Source organism: Symphodus melops (genome assembly GCF_947650265.1).
Source record: "Symphodus melops genome assembly, chromosome: 10".
Lineage (NCBI taxonomy): Eukaryota > Metazoa > Chordata > Actinopteri > Labriformes > Labridae > Symphodus > Symphodus melops.
The window spans coordinates 23481354-23503603 of record NC_136700.1 but is presented as its reverse complement, the minus strand read 5'-3'; the positions used below and the strand labels follow the sequence as shown (position 1 = coordinate 23503603).

General features: G+C 40.8%; 1 long non-coding RNA gene across 2 annotated transcripts in view; it reads left to right on the top strand.

Annotated features, from left to right (window-relative positions):
- The window catches only part of LOC306830928, a 131751-nt gene extending 113069 nt beyond the window's left edge, over window positions 1-18682 (top strand). For both annotated transcript variants that reach the window (XR_013780031.1, XR_013780032.1), the window contains one exon: window positions 18470-18682. This is a non-coding gene — a long non-coding RNA (uncharacterized lncRNA). The remainder of the gene's footprint in view (window positions 1-18469) is intronic.
- Window positions 18683-22250: the final 3568 nt, after the last annotated feature.

The following is a 22250-nucleotide window of genomic DNA, read 5'->3' as shown; positions in this document are numbered from 1 at the left end:
CTGCTCTGTGTCTCCTAGTCCCTGTTTTTTCTAGCCCTCTCATTCAGCTTGTGAGGCACGTGGGGGTTGTTTTCATCCTGGTGAGTGGATAGAAAACGCCAGTGACCTGTACACGCCTTCGGTTCAGTGGGCGATTTCGTCTCAAGCTGCTGAGGCTACAAGCTCAGGGGTTAAAGATCAAGTTATCCCACAGTGAAATGGACACCATGGGAAAGTAATGCAGCCAAAATCTGCTCTGTATGCCTGGTTGACACCAAGTAGATGGTTGTATCATGAATCCTTTATCGCTGCAGTTCAACGGAAATTAAAAAGCGTATTTGTTTTCTGCATCAACCACTAGATGTACTCTGTAAATAAGACATCTATTTCTCTCGTTTAAAAAAGGAATCAGTATGAAAAAGGAAAGAATGTGTGCATTTTTAAATATTTGGTGCTTGATAAGTGACAGTCATGATGTGCATACATCAGGACAATGTTGCTTCAGATGTCAATTTGAAATACTCAATTCAATGATTCATTTTTTTTCCCAGCAGCCTGTGTAGACTGAGAGCAGTGTATTTCATTTGAATAAGTTACTGACTGACGTAAGATTGCAAGCACATAATCCAGGAAAAAATAATAGACCTTTGTTAATATTTGAGAATTTTATTATTTCTGATTTTTGCAGTGATTTGTGTGTCTGGAGTTTCATATTTTTGCCTGAGCATCTGTGTAGTATGATAGCTTGTATAATGTCAAACGGTGTTTTCTTTTGTTCCTTGTGTAATTAACAGAGATGACAAATCAAGTTTCATGTTATCAAGCAGATGTAAAAGCACTTTTTGTGCAACAAGATTGACGTAAAAGTAAAAGAAATGATTCAATGTATTTACTTTTGTAAGTTCAGGTAGAAATGTCCTTACAAAATAAAAGTAAAAGTGAACCTCAGACAGATTTTCCTACCAACTGTGTCTGTGCAAAGCTCAACTCATATTTGGAGAATATTAAGCTTCATATCTGTCTTTATATGAAATAAAATGGAGAACAGGGACACATATGTATGGTCAGGATTTTTTCGTCATGTTTTGTGTGTCCAGTGTGAATCAAAAACCATCTGTCCTTCTTTGGTTTTTTTCTCAATTACAGAAGAAATTGTTCTCGATTTGAAGATATTTGTGTTAAAATGTGAGTCGTTAGGATGATTATCAGCCGAGGGCCCTACTGCTGCCGGATCTTAAACTTCCAAGAAAACAAACATTTGATTTCCAAATGTGTCTCTTTGTAAAATCTGTGTGTGTGTGTGTGTGTGTGTGTGTCAGAGTCTTGATTGAGCAAGTGTGCTCAGAAAGGAGGGTGCACATACGGAGACTGAGGCCTGAAGGACACTGAAGCTTCTGAGCACACACTGTACACACATACACACACACACACACACACTCCTAAAGCTGTCGGCTCGCGCACAGACGCACAAAAAAATATACGGAGCTTTCACACGACTCTTACGGTTGCGGAAAACCAATAAAATTGCAAATTTCTGCTCATATTTTCACAATATCCTAAATAAACAGCAGCCAGGCTTTGCACATCTCTCTCTCTCTCTCTCTCTCTCTCTCTCTCTCTCTCTCTCTCTCTCTCTCTCTCTCTCTCTCTCTCTCTATGTCTGTCCCTCTCCCCAACATTAAATATTAATCCGAACGTGGCTGGGGTGACTCCAATCAGGGGAGAGTCGACATATAGGGAGACGGTGGCTGCCCCTCTCTGGGTAAACAGTGAGGAGGGTTGCTACCTCCCCTCCAACCCCATACCAGCAGGACCATCGCCACGTCCATCAGTCCAATGAAAATAGACAAAACAAACAGGTCATGACACTTGTTTAACATATTTTCAAAAAGCAACATCAGAAAAAAATGCAAAGAACCTGTTTGACTGAACAAACTGCATAAACTTACAAAGAAAGCCTGTTAACTTAAAGAAACTGTGCAGCTGTGAAACTGTGTATTGCGTTTGTGCACGGCAGAATTTAGGAACGTTTCGCCCAGCTTCACACAGCTCTGATTAGAAGCATAGGCACAGTGTTAACCCTAGCTATCCACATTATATTATATGTTGTGTGTGCCTTCCTCCATAAAGAGATGCAGGCACACCTGGAGCATAGCACACCAACAAACAAATACATAAATAAATCAAATCTATTTTTTAATTTATTTATTTGACCTAAGCTGATATTTTTAGTCCATAGAACTAAGAAATGACTTTAAGCAGCTGGTAAAAGCATATCAGGCTAAATGATGAGTGTCAAAGTCTCACATGTTGTCTTGCAGTTTCATCATTTGGATTAGTCTCAACCAAAACTTTATAAAAACTCACCAGACTGCTGGTTGTACTGTGCGATCTACAGCTGGTTAAGCACCACACAGCACAGTATTTCTTAACACACGGCAAGGGACACACGGACAGAGTGAGGCCAGGATACAAGCTCACACCTCTGTTAATGCACTGACACGTGTTGAGCTGGTCATTAAGTTTCATCCATTTGCAAGATTGCTGACTCTGTTTGAAATCAAATAAAAACAATGTAAAAAGAAAAATATTTATGCCACTCACGCAGATGTCCTCATGCAGAAACATTCTTTACTTATCAAAGCTTTCGACCACAGTATCAGTTATTTGCTGCTGAACATTTAACGTCATACTGCCTTGTTTCTGTAATTTTAATAATTCCTTCAATAAATTTGCAAATCAGCATTTAGTAAATCATGTAAGTAAGGAAAATTCATGTCTAACTCACACCACCTCCCTTATAGAAGCAAAAAACTCACACAAGCAGCACATTCAAGTTTCCCATGCAGCGCCTCCTTCTTTCTTGCCTCTTTTCTTTTCCTCTCTCTCTCTCCCCCTCTCTCTCTCGCTCGCTCTGCTCCTCCTCCTCTGAACACTGAGAGACTCCACACTGCAGTGACCCCACAAGGGGCAGCAGAGGAACACGATACGACACCTGCAGCTCCTGGATCTCTGTGAACAGGTGCAATGGATTCTCTTTGTCTGTCAAACGAACACAAAAACAAGATGAGACTGAAAGTCATGAAAAGCTGCAAAAACAAACAAGCATCATGCCAGATGAGAGATAAAAAGACAAAGCATGTCTGAAACACACATATTTGATTGGACTGAAATAAACGAGCCGATGACTTAATACAAACAAATCAACGAGAAAAGAGAACAAACAGAAATCAATGCAAAGAGCTGAAGAAAAACAGAAGAAAAGAAAAAGCAAACATATCAGACAAAAAAAGGACAAATCTTCGATTGGCCCATGAGAAAAGCAAACACTGTGGAGAAAGACAAACACAAAGAGGACAAAAAATGCATTTTAAAAAGACAAATAATCATGTTCAGACAGAAAAGATTAGAATACAGTTTTCTCATGAAACAGGAGTTCAATAAGCTGAGACAACAACGTATTTAAAACTGGCTCACAAACAACTCTGAAACTTTTACATGTAAACACATGTACGACTCCCACAGTGTTATCAACACACACACACCTTCTCTGACGTGCAGACTGCATACACGTGCACATCAACACACACACACATACACACACACACACACACACACACACCTTCTCTGACGTGCAGACTGTGCATACACATGCACATTATCTGAGCCTAATCACTGCTGCAGAAGAGCGGACATCGTCACAGAACTCACACCGGATCAGCTAAGCTCTGACACTTCAGTGCATTTTTTGGAGGTCTCGATGAGGACTCTGGATTTTAAATCAAGACCTCCAATGACAGGCTATATGTTTCCTTGTCATCACTGAGATTAGAAGGTTAATGCCTCTTTCTACAACAACAAATATGTTCAATGCATTCATGATTAGATTTTTATTTCCTGGTTATAGCTGCAACCTTCCCGTTGTTATGATGTACGTGAGAGACACGCCCCCTGCTCACATGATTGTTTGAAAGTGCAGTGATTTTTCAGGGATATTAGTGGATTTGTGTTGGTCTCAGGTGTATCTTGGTCTCTATAGTGTGGTCGTGATTATAACACGAGAACTGAGCCGCATGGCCATTAGTTATTGCAAAATAAAATAAATAAATTTAATACATGTTTTTCTTTCGTTTGCACAGAGGAAGGTCTGCAGGGCTTGGTGAAGACTTTAATATGACATAATGTAAAAGTTCTTTGCAGTTGATTTGATAGATTTGAATGTGTCCTGCACATTTAGACATTAAGATGTGTCCCTTTTTACAGAACAACTCTTGTTGCTGTTTTCGTTCTAAGGGATATTGGGAGTTTGAAGAAGATTTTTAAATCCAGATTCTTGTAGGTTGTAGCTCATTACAAGTTTATAACCTCTCCATGCACTCCTCCAGCCTCTTCAGTTCTGTACAGATGTGCAGCAGAGCGAGAGGCCTCTGTGAATATTTTACCAAATGCACTTCTCCAAAGTGGCAGGCAGGAAATGCCAGGAGTGCATCATTCAGACAAGTTGAGTTAGAGATCGTCTCTGTGATGGATTGGCAGACAGCTGAAGTAAAAGAAAGAGGTGGATTCATAGCTCTGCCACAGCCTGCACCACGACTAACAGTGCGATCATGCCTCAATCTCCTGAAGACTCTGAGATGTCAGACGGAATAAACAAATGTAAGGTTTTAATAACAGCACAGTGACTTTTATTCTATGAGGGTTTTTTTTTTCTCTCTATTTAATCAGACTCCTTAACCAAGAGTGTCCTGGACAAAATGAGTTATTGTTCTTAGAGCTTAATGTGAACATGTTTTAGATGAGGACAGTAGATTTTGTCCTCTCACTTAAATTGGGACCACATTAGAAAAACATCTTCCCCTGCATATTTTGAACATTTAAATGATGAATAAGCAAACATCAGCACGTGTAAATACAGGAATCTTTGGAGGTAAGTGCACCCTGTGAAGGTGCACCCTCTAAAAGTTCTTGTTTTTTTATGACTGACAGGCTCTGGTTGTTATTCTAAATGTCTGACAACATTTCAAAAAGCATGACTACAGAGACAGACCTGTTTCAATGCTCTCTATGCAGTCAGACTCCATCGACAGAAACAGTAATTGGAACTTGTTGAAGATAGGATTTACGAGTCTGTTGCTGCCTTGGCAGGTTGGTTTTCTTTGTGTTATGTTGTTTACACAAATATAGTTTAGATAACAACTATACCACTGAAAACACCAAAGTAACACAGTAGAAACAAACTAAGCAATCACAGAAAAGGAAGAATAGCATCTCCTGCGTTCTGCTATATCAAACCTTTCCTTCAAAATGAAAAAATAAGCATAACCAATATTTGAGTCCCACCTTTGACCAGGCGGTAACCAACATAAACCAACTTCAGTTATGTTATTCAGTAACTGTGAAACAAACACGATGACCATAACTTTTTTACAGAATGATCAAATTGCAAATCATTTTTAATGACTTTGTGGTGATGCTGCAAACACTGATGTGTGTGATGCCTGTTTTGGAATCTCATTGGAGAATAACGCGTCTCCTCTCCACCCCCCTGCCTCCGTCACACTGTATTACTTCCATTTTCCCATCACTTCTGCAGCTCACACTCTGGCCGCCCTCATTTTCTCCCCCTCTCCCTCCAACCATGATCAAAGTTTCACATCCCTCTTTTTTTCACCCCTGTCCTCCTCACATGTCCCACTCCCCCACTCAACTTATTGTCTGACAGACTGGCTGCAGAGACCTCAGCTAAACCCTGCTGCACACACACACACACACACACACACACACACACACACACACACACACACACACAGAACTGTCCCCTCCCCTCCTTCATGATAGACTGGGATTGGCTCCCACTGTCACAGTGTGTGATTGCAACCTCCGTTTGACCTGCCCGGGATATATGGCGTCCCCGGGTTATCTACATAATGCACAGGCAGAGAGGTGGAGGAAGCCATCTGAGAACAAGAGAGGAGGGTGAGGAGGGGTGACACAGAGAGGGAGGGAGAAAGGAGAGAGAGAGGGCTGGATGGAACGATATAACTGAAACAGACTTGGATTAAATAGACAATAGTAAAATGACTGGGGCAAATGTTACTGTTTATGTGAAACATGGGACAAGCTTACCTCACAAGTGTGTGTGTGTGTGTGTGTGTGTGTGTACAATGGAAAGTTGTTTTTTATGGTATTATGGACAGAATATTTTGGTATAATTGCAAAAAAATAATTCTTCAGTATCTTTGCATGCATTCATATCTGGCATAGGCTGATCTCTAAGTTGCATGATTGATTGTGAAGTCAGGTCAAATTTCAGCCTAATTGTGTTTTGTTTAGTGCACAGTGTACAGGAGAGCCAATCACAGCTGGATCAGCTGCTCCTGAGCACTTAGATGAACTTCTGGCATGTTTGAAACTTTTCATACATGCCACGCCTGTTGGATTTGTCTTCACCTTTTTGTCACCGAAGACAGGAACAAGCGAAATGTTGGCAGGAAGTAACTGCTGACCTTCAGCTGATGGGGAATGTGTTTTTGACAATGGTTGCATGATTTTGTATATGACTCGTACATATTAGAGAACTGAAATACACAAAGATCTGACTTCAGCTACAGTGTGGGAGCTTTCCGAGGAAACTTTTCTGACTATTGTCGATGCTCCGTCCAGATTTAACACACACACACACGGTGTGAGCACTGTGTCCATCTGCTGCCAGCTAAGATTGTATACAAAAATGCACTGTGAAACTATGATGCATAAAATATCATGTAACAGTCTACAGTTTTGTCTTGTAGCATCCTATAGTCTACTATTACATACTATTAATGATTTCTTTGTCAATCATATGCATCCTCTCTCCAAGATTAGACATATTACTAATTACACACAAGCACACACAACTTAGGATCAATTTCTGAGTAGCCTGTTTAGTCCTGCCCTAAATTATTTGAATGAGTCGGTCTGCTCCTGACAGCCTGAACGCTGACAATAAATACTCCCCAGAGAGAAGCACAAGCAGTCACAACATAGAGGCGAAGATGAGTCCATTTAATCCAAAGTTTCAGGCAGAGTGACTTTCTCCTCTGCATTTGCTATAGTAACGGCAACGCTGAAGGGTCATAATCTTTAATGTTTTTTTTGGCATTTTATTAAATAACTCTGGCTGTTGTTGTGGTCGGATAAATAATGGATCTGAAGTGGCTTTTCTTTAGTTTGTCAGCAGAATTGAATATGAAGGCACAAGTCTGTGGAAAATCTGTTGTGTTTTGCGTCAAATAAAACTGTAAAAACAGGACACGTCACTTTGGCCTAAAGAAGAGCAGTATGTAATTGTGTGCTGATCCCTTAGAAACCATCTCAAAGCCTCAGGTCATTGATCATCCTTAAACATTGCACAATGATACATAATCCCTCCCCATAATACCTTCTTCATAATAATCATGAAAACTGGCAGCCCTTCCACACACGAATAAAACAGACGTGGAAAACAGATAAAAAACATGGCCGTTTAAGAAGTGGCCCATTATGACGCGTTTGTTCTCCTTTTATTTTTTTATGATAGCAAACGATCAATTATCCAGATGGCAAGAGATGCCATTGTTGTCCACAAACACACACTCACACACATATTTACACATTTCTGTGGACACACAATGATGCATAAATGTAAAAGCAGGAATCACACCCTGTGATGCATGCACACAGGCCCAGACACACACAGCCATAAACATCTGTTGTGCACTACGCAGAGGTTTCCCGCCATGATGCCTATAGCTGCAGCAGCAAGTGCACAGATGAGGCCTACAGCTGCTCGATGGTTCCCAGTGAGAGTATAGCACCACTGTGATGGATAAGGTGGGACTCTTCTAATTGACAGTTAGTGGGGAAACAGATGGTTTATTTGCTGGCATTTATCACGTCTTTATGACCAACAGAAGAGAGTGTCACGGAGAAAAGAGACACCTTCTTTGAGCATTTTACAAGTTTCAGATTATGTTGTAAACCTCACGATAGGGACACCAAAGCTGTGTCCAAAAACACAGACTTTCATACTATTCATACTAAATATGACATCCCATTGAGTATGTAGTACATCCAGAAATCATAGTATGCTAATTTGCAAGAATGTATGCTGGTGCAGCCAGATTTTTAAAGTATGATACAGGAGCAGACTGGTCCTCCTAAACTGTCCTAAGAAGCATGAAGAAATGCTTTGCAGCTCTTCTGACTATCCAATGGCGAAGCTCGTAAAGTAGTGTACAAAAAAAAGTGAAATGTTGAAATGCAATATATGTTGTGAAATCGGGGCTGGAAAACTTTGCTGGCAAGATGGACATCTGGGGCAACTTGCTCAGCCTGCTGCCACGACTGTGACCCGCCCCGGGTAAGCAGAAGAAAATGGGTATATGAATGGATGTTGAACATTAATATACAAATGACTATGTAGCTGTTTTTTTATTGGTTGATATATATCAATTTGTTGTTTGTGTCAACCTGGCTACGTCAGCAGAACTACTGTTAAACGTGATACTTCATTATTTTATTACATGATGACCCACAATGCTGGTCAAATGTGTTCTCAAACTAATTTAGGCTTCATTTTATTTAACATTTAAACGACTAAGAAGTTAGTTGCTGGAACATCCTGAGATTCAAAGTCAACCAACCAGACTTATTTGACAAGAACAGTCATCTTACCATGCAGAACAAAGATATTTCAGGTCCCCACCTACCTTAATCATTCAGGTATTTTCCCTTTGAATTGCTATCATAATGTTTCCATCTGTTTGCCACGCATTCTATGTGTCCCTAACTTTAACCCAGCAGCTTTCTTTGCCAAATTCAAACACAGAAGGCACAGGTGGCATAGTGGTTAGGTCACACCCCATGAATGGTGTCTGTCGCCCTCCAAACAGACAGCCTGTGTTCAAGTCCGACCTGTGGCTTCTTTCATGCACGTCATTCCCCCCCCCCCCCCCCCCCCCCCTCTCTCTCTCTCTCTCTCTCTCTGGGATTTCTTACTCCATCCGCTTGTTTCATGGAGATGTTTGATAAGTATCAATCCACCTTTTTCAGCAATTCAGAAAAAAAAGTTATCTTAAGACACTTTACAAAAAGACTTTGTTATATTACAACAAATTATATATTATTTGCTAAACTTAATGTACAGCACTTTGATCCGCCTTAGCTGTCATAAAAGTGCCAATGTTGACTTGACTTGATAACAACAAAGGCCAAACATGAATCCACCAGGAGCGTACCATTTAACAAAATAACAATGGACAGAACTTATATATTAATATACGTGTGTGTATTTTAACAAGCATTTTGAAATATTTGGATTTTAGTGCTGGTATTTGTTGAACTCAACTTGTGACTGTGCCTGACTTGTGGAGAATATTAACTCTCAGCCTTTGTATTTTAGTGCATATTTCCCTATATGCTACTTTATAAACATCTTCAAATGTGCATGCATCAGAGCGTGTGCATCTTCAAGCATCTGCAACACTGTGTGTGTGTGTGTGTGTGTACAATATAGGTACGTATGGTTATATCTTTACCTCCTGCAGTTTTCATTATGCCTGTGACCATTCTATAAAATGGAGGTCATACTGGGGCCATTTCTTCTAACCTGCTTCATCCAAAATGCATCATTTTCCAACAAATGGCACACGCATGATGTTTCAGCAGCAGAAAAAAGCCCTGTTGAACTTCAGCATCACTGCGTCTGCAGAGTTTTAGTGCTAATGGCAATAAAACAAAAACAAATGAATATTTAGAGAAACACACACACTGAGAAAGTCATACATTTTGGACTGCCATCATTTGGCTTTCCCCGCATTTTTGGGAGGGCTTTTTTAGTCTTTATACATTGGACAGAAATATGCTTGTTTCACATATGCATCGGACGAAAACATCCTGAAAATTTGCAGCAGGAAATATTCATAAAAATTCAAGAATGGGAGGTGGGACAACATTGATATCCATCCTGACATTCAAACCTACTGTCATTAATTAACCTAGAATTAACAAGAATGTCTTTGGACTGTGGGAAGAAGCTGCTGTACCCAGAGGAGGGCCAACACAGGGAGAACATGCAAAGTCCACACAGAACAGGTGATTCCAAACCTCATACCTTCTTGCTGTAAGGAGACAGTCCCAACCACTGCACCACTGTGCCGCCCAACAAGGACTGTTGCCTCTGTATACAGTGTGCCCACTCGTCTGACCACGCAAAACCTGTGCTCATCCTGCATTTTATGTAATTTTGTTAGAGATACCTGTGACAAACCCTACACAACTACATCTTAATTATTTTCTGTTCTGACAATATCTCACTACATTTTCTTGCGTGCTTCTGAAAAAACATTTTCAGCTCACAGGTAGAGTTAACTTTTCAGAAAACGTGAACGTACTGTGTCTTTTTAAGTGTCGGCTGATTTTTTTTTTCTTTCCCCGTAGAAGACAGTCTCAAATTGACCCCTCACACATCACAACCTGTGCAGCCCCTTCCTCTTTTGTATGTGTGTGGGAACTGAAACACATGCCGTGAAATCAAAGCCCACATCCCCCCCCCCCCCCCCCCCCAAAGTGTTACTGCCTTGACACATGAGGACCACTTTTGGCCCCTTACTACCCAAACTGGCCCTTCAGCACCATCTTCACCCCACCCATTCCCACCCGCCTGTATCAGGGCTGCAGACATGGGTCTTTATTGACCGGTTTGGGATGGTCCTCCTCAGGATAGCCTACTTATCCTTGCAGCTCTGCCTCCATCACAAGAAGATAATCTCCTGTGATTACCTTCTATTTCTCATCTGCTCGCTCTATCTCCTTTCCTCTCCCTCTCTGTTTTGTCGATTTCCACTCCACTCCTCTCTGTTGTTGCATGACCCACCTTACCCCCTCCCGCCCCAAACTCCATCTATACCCCTGCCTTTCTTTCTCTTATTCTCTCCTCAGCTCTTTTTTTTTTTTTTTTTTTGTAGTTCGGAGGGTAGAGGTTGTGAATAGAGAAGGCCTCATCTTCAGCACCGTCTCACTGTGTGTTTCTTTTGTACAGGCACTCCTCGGCCAGCTGCCTATTCACACAGTCTTGCCAATTAGGACCCCATTCAGAGAGCATGAGAGAGGACATGAGATGAGATCGGTTCCCCCCCCCCCCCCCCCCCCCCCCCCAACACCATCACCTTGCTCCCTGTACTGTAGATGGGGTCTCATTGTAAAGCCTCTTCTTCTATGATCCACCTTGTCTTTGTCAGCATTTTCTCTTATGAGCTTTATCCCTACTCCGGCTTAAATGAGAGTAATGATTCATTTTGACACCTGATACTGATACCTATACCTTGATTTGGAATGTGATTTCTGATAGGTATGGAGAGTGTAACTTTAATTAAATTGTAACATTAGTTAAACACAGTTTTATGTAAAAAAAAACATGTAAGCACAAGACAGAGCCTCAAATCTAATCCAAATGTTTTCCTACTTTAATCATCTCTGAATATAACGTGTTAAATTTGAGGTTGTAATGTAAACGTAACATTTTTAATAATCACTGTTTTTATAACGATAGATAGCATCAATGGTTTCAACTTACTGTGCAATTTAGACAGTTCAAATTGCTTTTAATACAGCCACTTGTATGAAGAACGGTCAGCCATGCATGCGTTTGTAATGATGCACCACAGGTGGTTCCTGCAGAAGTTCAAGAGGTTAACTCGAGCTGGTGCTTCAACAACCCTGAAAGCTTTAATCAACTGAGACACCAACTTACTCATTCACTTCCTCGTGTTGGCTGCCCACACTCGCACTCAGCCCCACCACAATGGCCCTCTAATCTCGCTCTGTGGAGCAATCATTAACCGGCCGATTCCACTGTGGCCGAGATGGGTGGAATAGAAAGAGAGAGGAATGTGGGGAGGGGGGCCGAGGAGGGGTCTGTAATGGATACTGGGGCCAGTAATTAGGCGCCAGGTCCCGTGTTAAAGTGTCGTGACTTTGGGAGAGCCATTTAGCCTGCTAATGAGTCTCTAACAGTTTATTGATGCCACTTCTCCCATCACTTTTCTGACGCTCGCTTCCCTTCAGCCCATTTTTCCCTCTGCCCTGTGGGACTCCCCGAGCAACCATTGTCGCTAATTAATTGAAATTAGGACAGATCAAATGCATTCCAACTTTTCTCATATGAGCAGAAGTACCTGGGGGAATGAAATTCCAATTTAGAAACTTGGGGATTTCTGGTCCGCCCCTTGAACGGTGTTAAACGAGTACTTTGGTACGGGTGTGAGGCACTAATGCATCCCAGTAATAGACGCTAATCTAGGGGCCATTGTGGCCCTATTGTCCAACTTGATTCATTGTGATGCAGAGGCATTTGTATCAACGTGGTACCATAGTTCTTTCTTGATTAGTTTGCCTCAGGACACTTTTTTCCCTCAGTGTCCATACCAATTGCATTCCCTTCAGCGAAGTAATGAATTAAGACTTTTGATTACAGAAGCTGTGTTCTCGTTCTCTCAGCTGTCTGCAGCTTTTTGTAAACTGCTCCAGGACTCACAGCAACTCATGATGTGTATCTCTGGGAAACTAATAAAACATTTCTACGAAACATAAGATCAGTCTGGTAAGTGTGTTTGCAGGTTTATTAGAGTGTATCCTTGTAACTATTATTATGGTATCTCCTGTTAATGTATGTATCAGCTATCCACTGATACATCTAGTTCTCTTAGAGTTAATGTCCTAAAATATTTTCCTGCAACTACAATTGTATACTTACTGACAATAAACATCTCTACCTCTTTGGTTATATACAATATATGTATATCTTTATTTTCTCAGGTAATGTCTCTTCTGTGCATTACATGTTTTCAAATATAGTATTTATTTATTTAATTGTTTACAGTGCCCTTTTTTGTAAATGTAAATACAACCAGTTATTTGTTTTGGTAAACAACTAATATTATAAACTTTGTCTTTAATGTTTGTCAGCAATTGAGTCTAAAAGCTTTAAATGACAATGTTTAGCGGGGGCATATTTCAGCACCATGGACAGAGTGATCATGGTTTGAACTTGAAATTGTTTCAAATGAATCCTTATTTCCAGATGGCACACAAGCTGTGTTCTGGACAAAGCATAGCAACGGTGCTGTGGAGGACTGGACGTAAATGTTTTAAACTACTGAAGCCTGACACTGCAGCAATAACATGTTTTCATCTATTCATAACTACAAGAGCCAACTACAATCGCAGGATCAATGGGTTGGCTGTTGGGCACTTCTGTGAAGCTGATGAGTAAAATGATAACAAAAGTCACGATGAAAAATGTATGCATGAACAATTCACTCAATATTACTTACATGTGCAAAAGCTCAAAGACATGCAATACTGATACTGTGCACATGTTAGGATATTACACGTTACATTTCTTAAATAAGGTAGCAACATAATGTATAGATGTACATTTATTTGGATGTACACCGTACATATTCTTAAGCTCTGTTTATATTACCTGTCATTAACATGCATCCTGTCCGATCCCATCATCAGCGTATCGTTTTAAGTCCATGTGTCAACAGTCCCAATACGCATTAATTGGCCTTTACCGGTATGCCTGTTTGTCCTGAACAATCACAATTTGCATAGTGACAGTTTGGTAATATGAGTGGAAAAAAGGAAAATCTACTCACCAATACAGGTGGCGGTAATGCTCCCAACAAAAGAAACAAGCAGACGCAAAAAAAAAGGGTAATATATGTCAGCAACCTGACATAGTGGAGCTAGCTGCCTGCTTCTTTAAATTATGTGTGTCGTAACCTTCCGGTTTGCAATGCAGTATGTCATTGGAAACACATCAAACATGCTTATGAATATCAGACAGCATCACCCAGAGGTGCCAGTCATCGAAGCAAAAGTGTCCAACAGGTGTCCAACAAGTCATTCTCCCTGTTTTTCAAAACATGTACAAGTCCCTAACCACAAGTGTGTATGAAAGCCTGGTTACAATGTCCCTCCCTGAGTGTACACCAGCCAGTCCGTACTACCTAGTGTACATGGTTAGTGATTTATCCCCAATAACTGCTGCACCTGCTGTTCACTAACAACTATGTGACCGCGCATAGAAAAATGCCTCCATGACATTTTGCCCTTTTGAACCGTAGCTTAAACCACGTTTCGTTACGTAGGTTTGGCAGCATAAGGCAACATGTTTTAGTGATGTGTACACAGACATGTCCTGAGCAACACTGAAGGAACTGTCTGCTCACTTTGTTTCCTCTTACTGTATGTGGTCATACTATTTCCTGCAGTTGGTGTTTACTGTGTAGTTCGGGTTAGGGTTAGGGTTAGGGTTAACCCTAACCCTAAGGGTTAGGGTTAACCCTAACCCTAACCCTTATCTGTTCAGTGTTGTTGAGACTGAACCATGCAGGTGGAGCACAGGTGTAAACAGGGCTTATTTCTTGCTAAGTGAACTATTAGGTGTCATGCTTTCTTAAAGTGACCATTACAGATACAGTACTTGTACTTTCCCTCTTGCAGCAGTCAGTGCTGTGCAAATATAACTGCATCAAGCGAGGTTTGTCCTGAACATCTTAAAGCGTGTTCTTGTGTATTCTGTCTGATGAGACCTGGAGCTATGCTGAAAGGGGGGGTGAGAGCTGTTTCTATTGAGCATATAATGAATGAATGAACCGATATTTTGATTTTCATGTCAGGTCATTTACATGACCCATCTCACAGGGAATTATTCAGACACATTAACTGAAAAATCAAATGTTGTCTGTGTTCAGAGAACGAACATCCTGCATACCTTTTGTCAATTTCAGTCACTCGTACATTACAGTCAACATGATTGATGCCCATCAGTTCAGAGGGATTCACATTTCTGTCGTTATTGATAACTTGTATTAAAACTTGTAAGAAAACGTTCCGGTGCTGAGTGGAAAAAGCCCGATACAATGTTTGCATGCCTCTCTAATCTTCACATGACAGAGTTTCCAATAACCACAGTTTGTTATGAAGGGCCTTCTAATGGTACAGTGGGTGTAATTATAAGCCAATTATACTGCGGTACTTATGAAACATACATTTATTCTACTGAAATATTTTCACACCAGGCATAACCCTTAAACTCTCATTTAAGGCCACAACAATGTAAAGGTATTAACCTTCTCTTAAATAAAAGGCAACTGTTTGACTTACTGTTATTTTATTACAGGAAGAAAATGCTCAAGACTCTTCTTGGTTTTTTTGTTATTTGTTTAATTCTTTAAAGTAATGACTAGATAAAGCCTTTTAAAACAAACAAAAAAAAGTTAACAATTTATTAAGTTAAGGAAAAAAATAAAAAAGTAGCAATCGTGGTTTTTAGTGCTTTAGTAAAAAGACAAGACCTCAGGAGAAGAACAAATAAAATCCAATACATGAAGAATACAAATGTTAAAAACTAGATAGATTTCATATTCTGGTTTATATTAAAGTTTAGGTGTCGAGAAACATTATTTCATTAAAAGTATTAATTATAATGTTCAAATGTGGAAAGAGTTGAGAACACAATCATGGGAAAATGTTAAACTGTCGAAGATAATAAAGTCAAATATTCTAAATTATAGTTCAAACCCAGAACAAAATGTTTTAGTGATGTCATGTTTTTCTTCTTTCTTTAACTACTTATTGATCTCAACTTCTTCCCATGCATTTCCTATGTGATCTACTTTTCAGTCTCATTCTTTTCTAATTCCTTGCTGATGTTTTTCTAGCGCCTCGATTGCCACTTTCAAAGAAATTTGCAGCCAAAAAAAAACAAAAACCTTTGTTTACAGTTTTTGTCACTTCGACTTGTTTTTTTTTTCTCCCTTTTTTTTCTCAGTGTGTGTGCGGATCCGGAGCATGGCCGGAGTCAGCCATACAGGGAAAATTAAAAGAGTCAGCACGGCACAGAGCGAACGGCTCCACTGGGGCTGAAAGAAAGCAGGGCCGTATGTCTTCTTTAAAAGTCAATCTCTCCCTCTTGTGTACTGATTAAGAGGCCTTATTGGCATGTACATCTGTATTAACACAGCCATCGGTGACCCTGTGTGTGTGTGAGTCTGGCCAGGCGAGGCGCGCAGAGCCCCGCCAGATTGATTCACAAAAGGAAAGAGCTGCTTCACGCTTGTCACTGGGACTCGGGGGGCTAAAAAGAAACCCTCAGGGTGGAGGGTGGGACCCAACACCCGCCCGAGACACAGCACTGGCACCCAGCGGGAGGAGAAACCATCATCACCCCCTTGTCCAGCTGACTCCCTTTTTCTCCCCCATCTCACACACACAGAAACACACCACGGGGACTAGGATTAACCCAAGAGACAACCACAATAGGCGCACATGCCACCCCCCCCAGCCGGCCTGGGCCCATTCAGGCCCTCTGTTACTCGCCATCCTAACAGGGATTAGACTTAATGAACTGGAAGGAGTTAACAATAAATGAATCAGGGCCTATAAGCAGTCTCCTAATTCCATTTTGTGTTCTGCCGCTTTTCTTTCCTCCCTTTCTGTTTGAACACAAGGTGTAATCCACTTGACTATCAAAGGTGCAGCGAGAGTATGAATTGAAACTAGCCCCGTCACACACACACACACGCACACACACACACAACCTCAGTTCACCGCCTGTCGCGGATGCAGCTTGCCGATACCATCTGCTCCCATCAATACTCTGGAAAGCACACACACTTTGCAGAGAAAAATAATCGTAAATGTATTTTTATATTCCTCTCTAATTAAACCATTTCTTAACCCGTTCAAAGAAGCTAGTGAAGAATGCAATAGCTAATTAAATGCATTATTATTGAATGCAGCGTACTGTACCGTTCGTGTTGATGTAGCCTGCAGGGGGAATGTAATATGTTTGCTGTTTCTGTTTGCAGCAGCACATTTGGGCACATTTTTTAATTTCCTCTGTAATTATGCCGCTCCCCGGCTTTGTCAAGAAAATGTTCTGACATCTCAGTATGAAATCAACTTGTTATTTTGATGATTTACAACTCAATTAGGCCGGTCACAAGATGCAGAAGAAAAGATTAAAAAAAAAAAAAAAGACAAAAAAATAAAAACACACTTGATGAGCTTTTTTCTATCTCGTCTGAGAGATTCTGTCTGTGTTTCTGTGTGTTCAACTTGTTTTGCTGACTGGTTTGTTTGTGTGGTCATTCATGTGTGTGTGTTTTTGTGTGTGTGTGTGTATTTGTGTGTGCATGTGCTGCAGTTCAGTGAGCACCTTGCCTGCATCAGCGTGTCATTTGGTGTTTGTATTGACTCCAGTCTCTGAGGAAAAACCTGCACATTTCTCTTCCCTGCCCATGTTTTTTAATTGGTGTGGCTGTAGTGGCTTACACACACACACACACCTACACACACCTACACACACACGCACACGCACACACACACACACACACACACACACACAGAGTGCTTGCTGAAAGTGTGTGCGAGGGTGAGTGGATGTTTTCTTCTTAAAAACTGACTGTCTGACAACCATTAAAAGTGGTTAATTGTAGCAATAAACATTAAATTTTCAGTCAGTTAAAATACGTGAAAGACAATCTACAATTTAAATACAGGAAGAAAGGAAATTTGTCATGGTTTGATTTTGTTTATTTTTTACTTCAGAGTTTTGAGTTCTAGTGTTGCCTGTTTTACTTGTGTTCATATTTTCTACTTTGATGTTTTAGTGGTTCCTGTATTATTTTGTCATCTCTGGTCATAGTGCTTCCCTTGTGTGTTTCTTAGTTCAGTCTTAAGTGTTTCCTGATTTATATTATAGTTCTGTGTCTGCGGTGTGTCTTCATTTATTTTGTAGTTATTCAGTCTTGTTTTGTTTCCTGCCTCTCTGGCAGAAAGCTCCTCCTGATTCCTGCGATCGCTCAGTCCTTTATGAATTCTCCTAACACCTTTCCTTAACCATGTGATGTTTTTACGGGGTTAAGGTAAAGTGGATAGTGAAAGTCCCGTGTCCCATGTGTCCCACTGAGCCCTGAGTTGCTCCCACTGCTTCATCAGCAGCGTTTAAATGTGTGTGGTTGCTATGGGTTAATACTGATGGACACTTTACTGAGCAGCCTCTGCCATCAGTGTGTGAAGGTGTAGGTGTGTCATTTAGTGTAAATTTACACATATAAAGTATTCAGAAGAGTAGAGAAGTGCCACAAGCTGAAGTCCATTAACCACAGTGTTGAGTCTGAATTCAGCCAAAGGGAATACACACAGAAGAAGGTCTGAGAAATAAACTTTTAGACTTGTTTCATTCCGCTCAGGTATATTTAGTTTTGAAGAAGGACAAAAAAAAGCTTTAATATGATCAAATACAATGCTGTATTCAGATCCTAATAGTGGTGTGAGGTTAAAAAAAAAAAACAGCATTTAAACTGTCTTAAAAGGAAAAACAATCCACACACACACGTATATACACCGTACAGTCACTGTTAGTAGATTTTTGATGCACATTTTTTATCTCCAGTAGGTGCAGACACATGCTGGCCTTACACAGACAGAGGAGGGATCTTCTGGTGAAAAGCTGCAATCTCAGAAGCGGTCCCATCTAAAGCAGCATGTGTGTCCAGGTTGGTGGCAGCAAGAGGTCAAGCCAGTTTCATCTCCTGACTTGTACCTCACTGACACCTGGTGCAACCCCGACCTCCAACTCATCTGCCCACCACCCCCAAACACCAGGGCCACAAGGTCAGCCTTAATCACTCTGTACTAACCCTGACTGCCTCCCTCCACCCAGACTCATCCTCTTGTCTCTACTGACTGCGTGTGTCTGTGTGTGTGAATGAATGAATGCATTTTTTTTATTATTATTGTGTCATGTCCATAGGACCCATCCCTTTTGAGGTTATAAGACACCATGAAACTGTACAAAATTATAGCATTCCCTTCCTGCCGGTGATATCACAAAAAGAGAACAACAGACATATTGTCTCAATTAGATATTCAGACAGGGCGAATACCTTTTAATCAAAGAACCGTTGTAGTCTGTCTGCGTCATTCATCCACATTAATTGAACAGTTTTACACCTGTCAAACAACTTCTGACGCAACTCATGATACAATGGGCAATACAACACAAAATGGAACTCATTCTAAACATCGATGTTGCAATAATCACAGAGTCTTTCTTCCTCTGAGACCCCCGGTAACATCCTGTTTCCAGGTGCAGGGGCCAGATTCCAGAGCGGAGCTGAGCGCACAGTGATCTCTGTTTTTTTATAGAGGAGCACACACATATTTTTCATTCCTATAACAACTCAACAACTTAATCAAACTATACGTTCTTAATTTTGGTTTATATAGTATCTCCTGTGACCATTTACCTTGATATGTGTCTGATAAACTTTCCTTAGCGGAGTATATTCACTGTCTATATTTTGGAAAAGGTGAGGAGCCCCAATATCTGATAATGTATCCTGCACTCCACTTGCCCATGCACCTTTAACAGTCGCGTCCTCCCCCCCTCCTTTGAAAATGTTCTTGGCAACACGGTTGTGTGGGATTTTTATCAATCTGTTCCATAAAGCCAACATGCAACCTTTCCACCTACTTTCACTTGGCTCCCATCCCAAGTCTGTCATTATTGCTCGGACAGGAGCAAATTTGTGAACTCCCAGGAAGTATCATATTGCTCTGTTCTGTCTCCTTTCACGTGAACCTTAGAGCCCCATATTCCTGCCATATAGTCCATGACTGGACAAACACAGGTATGGATCACTTTGGAGTAAGTAACATATCCCGGATTTCCCAGCTGTTTAGTTTTTGCTATAACACCTCCAAGTGATCCACCAACAGATTCAGTCAGTACATGTGTACCATGCTGGTAATTCATATGCTCATCCAAACTAAAACCATTGCAAACTATTTATAGTGTGTGTGTGTGTGTGTGTTTGTGTGTGTGTGTGTGTGTGTGTGTGTGTGTAAGCCTGTAATCCATCCAAAATGGCCATAAACCTGATGTAAACCTCTCTTAGACTATATATATATATATATATATATATATATATATATATATATATATTATCTCAGACTTAAAATTCCAACAAGATGAACCCAAATTATCTTAATCATGAAATCAAAATTTTAAGTCTGAATCTTGTGAAACACGAAGCTTGTCTAAATTCAGTTATATGCTAAAAAAAAAAACAAATTGGCCGAAAACATCTTGTGCTAAAAATGTGATAAATCAGCGATATACTTCATATGAACAAAATATCAAAACCAACTTCATGCTTCCACTTACAAACAGGAACCACTTCACAACTGCAAACACCACCTTAAAGTTCACTGATTTACATTTAGTGTTTATTTATGGCTACAAATCAAAAGCTGATTTCTTTGTTTGCATTTGATTTTTTTGTTACTATATTCAATTTATTCCAAGTCAAATTTTGCTCAAAGAAAGTGAACATCTGGTTCTTTCCAGTTGGCAACACAAATTTGAAACTAGAGGCCTCAGAACTTATATTTTCCAAAAATCATCCTTCTTTTCCCCCAGAAGAAAAAAAAAATCAGCAGTGCCTCTGACCACTTGAAGTGTGTTACCCCACAATCCAAACCCAATCCCAAATCAGTGTGTAGCTTGACAACGTAGTCACTCCTAGAATCTGATGAGGGCTGTCATTTCCCTCCGATCCCTGATGAGGACTCATCCTCAGACATGCGTCATTAGAATATGAAAGAAAAAATAAGGGGTCAAAAGTTTCCCAGATGGCTTTCATACAAACTTTTCTTGATTGGGACATTTTGTGAGTGTCATTTCCACCCCCGCCTCCCCCATCTGTGCTGACGATTTGTGGCGTCTTGTGATTGTCTGCTGGTGTCCGGAGCGATCCCGGCGCTCTTTCTGCCGCTGTCTCTGAGGATGGGAAGCGGACAAATCAATCCTAAACTGTCAGAGACGACATGGTGCAGGTGTGTGAAGCTGCGAGGATGGACGGGGAAGCAGGTTGAATTTACATTTATATATGAATGTAGATGCCTGCAGAGGCGCTCCCATCGACATGTTAAGACATTGACACACTAATCACAGGGCTAGGGGATGCCACCTGTCCAGCAAGGTGACGGGAAGCGGCGGCCAGAGCAGACATGCTCACGCACACACACAGACAGGCACACAAACACACACACACATACACTGAACCAGACAGACACACAGAGTAGCATGTACACCCCTGCTCCTGCAGATAACTACCTGCACTAGCCGTCACTCCTCTGACAACACACAATATTATGCAAATAGGCGTCTGTGTGACAGTGGAGCTGCTGTTGGTGTTGCCCACACAGCCCTGCTGACTGCTGATCAGCTCACTTCCATTCCTCATGCATCTCTATCTGCAGCCTGTCTCCCCCTCTGTCCCAACATCTGGCTTCCCCGAGAGTCTCTTTTTTCTTCCTGTCTGCTTAGGACATCACACCACCATGCTTCCTCTTTCGAAACGTTAACTTTGTGTCTGTCTGTCTCATCTTAGACACCTCAAAGTTAGAGCCAACTTGGAACAGAGCACCTTGTTTTGCTCCCTTATCTCTAATTTGTTCAGCAGCGTGACTTTTGACCTATCGGCGCAGCCTCTACTGGTCTGAGTCTGGCCAAGCTGTTGAAGCCGACACATTAAGCTATCAGTGAAACCAAACCATCAGTCCAGACTGATAAGATTCAACCCCAGTCTGATCTCTGAACCTGTGAACTTTTGGATGACCTTAAAATGCACAGTGTCAGTCCAAACAATCACAGCTGAAAAAACCTTTAGGAAAACTAAAGAAAAAAACATGGAGACAGAAAGAAACTCAAACCCTCGACTAACTTTGATCTAATAATCACAGATGTGCTTATGCCTTACAATTGTTATTCGTTCTTATTGTTTGATTTTGAGGATTTTGTTTTGTTGGACTAACAAACTGCCACAAAGAACTCTTACGGCATACACGTAAAAAGAAGTAAAGTAAATGTGACATTACAATGTTTTATGTAAAATTTAAGATTTCCAAACAAGCTAAATGAAAAAAAAAAAAGATCTTTCAGTTCTTTGATATGCAAAAGAGTCCTTTAGGATCTCCGGTTGAACATCCCAGTGACAACTTGTCATGAAAGCGTTGGAGCTGCATGTTTACTCAGCAGCCGATATGACAACTGGTGTGATAATAGACAAACAGATGAGGGACGCTTCAGAATCAGCGTCTACTTTTTTTCTTATTCTCTATGACTTCATCTCTGTATTGGAGCTGATCCACATTAACTCTATAGTTTC